Source organism: Papilio machaon, chromosome 24 (genome assembly GCF_912999745.1).
Source record: "Papilio machaon chromosome 24, ilPapMach1.1, whole genome shotgun sequence".
Taxonomy (NCBI): domain Eukaryota; kingdom Metazoa; phylum Arthropoda; class Insecta; order Lepidoptera; family Papilionidae; genus Papilio; species Papilio machaon.
In genome coordinates, this window is record NC_060009.1 from 1,267,253 (window position 1) to 1,273,252 (window position 6,000).

General features: G+C 33.2%; 1 protein-coding gene across 1 annotated transcript in view; it reads right to left on the minus strand.

The window, feature by feature from the left end:
* Positions 1 to 5,762, minus strand: part of LOC106719331 (facilitated trehalose transporter Tret1) — a 32,868-nt gene extending 27,106 nt beyond the window's left edge. Inside the window, exon 1 of the mRNA XM_045683968.1 lies at positions 5,675 to 5,762. The gene's annotated coding sequence lies outside the window, so the exon portion shown is untranslated. The remainder of the gene's footprint in view (positions 1 to 5,674) is intronic.
* Positions 5,763 to 6,000: the final 238 nt, after the last annotated feature.

A 6,000-nucleotide genomic window follows, 5' to 3' on the forward strand; every position in this document is an offset into this window, starting at 1 on the left:
ATAAAAACCTTTACAGTGTGAAAACACAACAAACAAATAACAAAATACAGGAAGAATACAATAGCCACGAAAACCTAGAAAATACTATAAACTATATCGATGAACTGGAAATTATACAAGCAGCTAAAAAGTTAAAACTAGAAAAGAGCCCAGGCCCAGACTTCATTACAAATGAAGCAATCAAACATGGGTGTGAAATACTAGCATCTCCACTGGCCTCATTATTTAATTTAATACTCAAAACTGCGAACGTACCCACACAATGGTCAGAATCTATTATAATCCTGCTCTATAAAAAAGGAAACCCTAATGACATCGGCAACTACAGGCCAATAAGCCTGCTACCAACTATTTATAAACTCTTCTCTTCCATAATTAATCGAAGAATATCTGAAACTTTAGAAAAGAGACAGCCCATAGAGCAAGCTGGCTTTAGGAAGGGGTATTCAACCATAGACCACATACACACTCTGGAACTTATTATTGAAAAATACCAAGAGAACCGAAGACCACTCTACATAGCCTTCATAGATTACCAGAAAGCTTTTGACACAATTTCACACACAAGTATATGGGAAGCATTAAGTAAACACGGAGTAGAAGATAAGTATATACAAATTATAAGAAATATATACAAAAATAGCGTCAGTAAAGTCAAACTGGATTCAACTGGTCCCGAGATCAACATCAATAGAGGAGCGAGACAAGGGGACCCATTATCTCCAAAACTATTTATTGCAGTATTGGAATTAATTATAAACAAACTAGACTGGAAAAAGTACGGATTGTATATCAAAGGAGAATACCTGAGTCATTTAAGGTTTGCAGATGACCTGGTACTACTATCTGAAACCGGTGGCAACTTAGAGCTCATGATACAGTTATTAAATGAAAGTAGCAGACAAGTCGGATTAGAAATAAACTTGAGAAAAACAAACATAATGACTAATAGTTATAAAAGAACCATCTCACTGGAACAAGAACCACTACAATACGTGGAGCAATATGTCTACTTAGGAAAGCAGATAACATTCAATAGCAATAGTAACGAACTAGAGGTGGAGCGGAGAACAAGAATCACGTGGAATAAGTTTTGGAGCTACAGAGAAGTAATGAAGAGTAACATGCCAATAGAAGTGAAAAAGAAAATTATGGATAGTTGCATTTTGCCATGTCTTACATATGCTTGCCAGACGTGGAAATTCACGAATAACATCAAGAATAAAATAACAACATGCCAGAGGGGAATGGAGCGCAGCATGATTAATGTAAGAAAAACGCACAGAATACGTCATACAAAGATAAGAAGCATAACCAAAACAGTGGATGCGCTCAAATATGCTCAAAGACTAAAATTCAAGTGGGCAGGCCACGTAGCACGACTTAAAGATAAGAGATGGACATATAAAGTAACTACATGGGAGGGTCCTCAAGGTAAGCGGCGCGTCGGTAGACCATACACGCGCTGGGAGGACGACATTAAAAAAGTCGCTGGATCGCACTGGATAAATACCGCCAGAGACAGACACAAATGGGAATCTTTGGAGGAGGCCTTCACCTGAGAGGGGTCCATGCATATAAATATTATAAATTAAATTGAAAAAGCTTAAAAATAGCTGTTAAATATACATATAATAATATTTGTTTTTTTGTAATTTTATTAGTTTTTTTTGTAATGCATGGAATAAAAGGCTTTTTTATTTTTTATTTTTATTTTTTTATTTTATATGTATAGACTAACCAAGTATATAAAGATCCAGGCCTGAAATCATTTACGCGTGCTTATATACGTACATAATTTAGTTCCATCCTTATGGGCAATTATTAAGGTTTTTTATATTCCTGGTCAGGGTATAATCACACAGAACAGCGTGAACGTAGTTGGCAATTAACTGAATTATTATCGAAACATTATTTGGTTAATTAATAATCTATATATATAAAAGAAAGTCGTGTTAGTTACACTATTTATAACTCAAGATCGGTCGAACTGATTTGACTGAAAATTGGTGGGCAAGTAGCTTAGAACCAGGAAACGGCCATAGGATAATTTTTACCCAGTTTTCTATTTTTTTATTCTGCGCGGACGGAGTCGCAGGTAAAAGCTAGTCTATAATAAAATACATTGACTAAAATTTTTAAAAGGCCCTAACGAGCTCAGTAGTGACGTGAATAAAAAAATATACAAAAATTTCGTTTACTGTATCAACTGCATTTCGTCTGATTGTTGAGAATATGTACCGTACTGAGAAAGATATAAATTTAGTACGAAAACTGCCATACCACAGCCACACAGAAGACAGGCATGAAGTGGAAGCGATTCCGCGTTTCGTCTGATGAGTGTGGTACCGGAGGCCTAATTTTAGTCCTCTTTACCTTCCCACCCTTTTCCTATTAGGAAAGGATGGGAAGGAGAAGTGGATTTGGCGGAACACTGGACGCATAGGAAGGAGAAATATCCTCTTTCTGTGCGTCCTCTTATCCGTTGATTAAAGGTAGGTAACGCATCTGCATTTGCGGATCTCTATGGGCAACGGTCGCCTCGTTATTTTGGCGAATCCAGATTGCCCTTTTGCTCGTTTGCCGCCTTTTGATATAAAAAAATAATATTGCCAAAATCAATGAAATTAACAGAACTTATAGAGAGATTGATATATCAAGTTTGACGTCAGATTTTTTTTAGCTATTCCGTTTTTTATTTTATTTATCTTGAGATAATCGACAAAGTCAATGTCAAAAATAATAATTGCGAATCTATACAGTATCAGAAAGGCTATCAATTTATATTGAATTTGTTGCTTTGTAATATTGCTGTAGGTCGAATGATTGTTCAAATATGCTATTAATTCACGTGGCTTTTTATTTTTAAAGCTACACAGATTACGCTTTAATTTATGACCTAGTCAAGATTATAAAAATCCTGAAATTATGGCGCTTTAAACGCATTTTTTAAACATTACTTTCTACAGTGCGCGGAGTAATTAGTTCTATATTTTACCGCAATATGGCGAGGGTATTTTATATTCCCGGTCAAGCTATATTAAAGTACCAAGACTAAATGTAGTAATTAAAAAAATACTATGAATAACTACCACAATTTTTTTTTCCTTAGTTATTCGATTTTATACATTTATTTACATTTAATAAATGTTAATTTAATATTGATTAATGAAAATATTAGTAATACAGTGAGAAAATACGTATTAATACAACCAGTATAGATTGAGTATTATATTTCATGCTAAATTGATTCAATTAATGTAGACTTATGAAAATTTAGACACGGCAAAAATTAAAAATTGAAAAGTCGTATTTTACGATAGAATTGGGTAGAATTTTTCTTATTAAACATTGAAACCGTCTAGCATAGACTAACCAGGATTATAAAAAATCTGGTCAAGGAGCGTCACAATCCATCGTCTCTTTTATACAGGGTAACTTGTGTACTCTAATGCAACAAATTTAACCCCCTATATGGATAGCCGAAAGTTAACGGTTTTCGATTTATATTTAACTTTAACTCTCTCTCTGTTTTCGTTATATTTTATTGAGGCTATGTATGGCATTTCTTAGGGCATCAAAAGATTTATTATTTTATTTGAATTTATTAACTCTACTTAATGTGGCGTAATTTTATTTGCATTTATTTTTTTATTTTAATTTAAAGTCGGCATTTACTTAGAATTCCATTTAACATAATTTTACACAATAATGCGCAATTTATTGTAGAAAAATATATAATAGATAATAATTTATCTATGTGTAAACAACATTTGTATTTCTCCATACTTGTTTATCTGTAGTAAAAAAGTAATGCGTCAATATGTATCTGATCACATCGATGTTTACTACAATAACTAAGCATTGTTGGAATCGTAAACATTGAGTAATAATTTTAATTTTAAATATGGCAATTCGCATTTCGTTAATTATGGAACCTACGGCCAAAAGGACTAGTATCCAGGCCAGAAAATATTAATTTAAAACATGGAACCGGTTTACGACTTGCAACACTGTACACTTTTTACCTTTTACTTTCCGGCCGAAGGACCTTGTGTCCAGGCCAGAAATAAATTAAAAAAAAAAACCTTTTACTTTCCAATACAGCTACGATACTTTCTGCTGCTATTTTATTATTGTTATTTTGTATCATTGTTTCCCTTTATTACATTGCCAGCAGGCAATTACCTATACATAACACCTTAACCGAACCTAATTTACAGTATAATGATAACTATTTAACCTTGTAGGGATAAAACGGGGTGGGGGTTGTAAGAAGCGGAGATACCCTCTTTACGTATGTCCTTTCCTCCTTCTTTTAAGTAGGCGACGCATCGACAACCTTTTCACTGATTGAAGATGTCCTATGGGCGAAACTAGATGGTCGTTTGCAGTTTTATTTTGAACTAGCCATGCCCGCGACTCCCTCCGCGCGGAATTAAAAAAAAACTTTATTAATAGCCTACGCGTTTTTCCAGACTATGTTCTAGGACCTGCAGATTGCAAGTCAAGTGCTTAACCACTGAGCCACCGATGCTCTCAATAATAAATGTATAACACTTATTAACATTTAATCTTACTAATAAAACAAATGCGTAAGTTTACATGTATGGATATGTGTAAGCAGGTAAATCCGAAACGGAATAACGGATCTGAATACATTTTGATTACTGTCAGAAATATAGAAATAAGAAATACAGAATTACAAATAAAACATAGAAGTTGATTACTGTCAGAAAAAGTTTATAGACTTACTGAAGTTTTTTTTGGAACGAAGTTCCTTATCGCGCGTTGTGAAAGGGGGCTAGACGGAAAAAATTCTTACGAAAAGTTGTCACGACACTTTTTGCTATAGTAAGTATGTTAACGACGAATGAGCGCTACTTCACCATGGCAACGACGTTACAATATATAACGAAAATTCATAGAAATAAAATGTACTTCTTGTGAAGACTTAAGTTTTTTATTCATAGAATAAACATTAGTTCCTTCACTAATTAATCGAAAGGAACTTCGTTCCATCCGGGTGTCCCTTGACACCTCTCAATTTTTTTTTTAATTCCGCGCGGAAAACGTTTCGGACAATAGCTCCATTTGATAAGTCAGTGGGGGCGTATCAATTTATGGCACTGGTGCTCGGAGGATAAAAAAAAAGTATTTAATTTTACTTCAATCTATTGTCTTTGCCTAATAATTACCTATAGAAGTATATGTCACTTAATTTATATTTTGTGGATAGTGGTAACTAAATAAAGTTGCTAATTTTTTCATCGTGACGCTCGTTTCTTGATTTTTGTTTAGCACCAAAATATTAAAATGTAATGTAGCTTTTTATTATATCTTTATTGCATAAAAGTCGTTTGTTAAATCTGAATTGATTTATGGCGGTTTATACGATAAAAATGCAAAATAAAATATGATCATATTTACATAGAATTGTAGTTAAGTTTTAATGTGAAACATTATTTAAGTATTTAATTATTAATTATGGAATTTATTACACGAAACTTTCGTTAAATGTAATAAATAATATAGTCTAATTCGTCCACAAAGATAAAGGCTTTATTATTTCATTACTAAATGTAGAAACTTAGGGCATAGAAACTTTTTGGATAAAGTAACCAGCCAGTGTCTAAAAAGGTTGTGTATCTTATTTGAAAAAAAAAAGACTTACGTCAATTTTCCCTTAAGATGGTTTGATTCAGGTTGATAGTGACTCCGTCGCGGACTGTGTACAAATGATAGCATAATCAATGCCCAACATATCGCTTACGTACAACAATATATTAACTGTTAATGGAACAAGATAAATCAATTTGTATATCCATTCCAGATATCGTTTTGGCAGTTTTAATTAATTTGTAACAAAAAGAATGGCGCGAAAATTATTTAGTTACGAAAGTCTTCAACTAGCAGAGCGAGAGCAATACGAGAGGTTTTTTACTGTCTTTGTTGCGACTTAACGATGTTATATTCATCGGAAATAATGTAATTCTATGG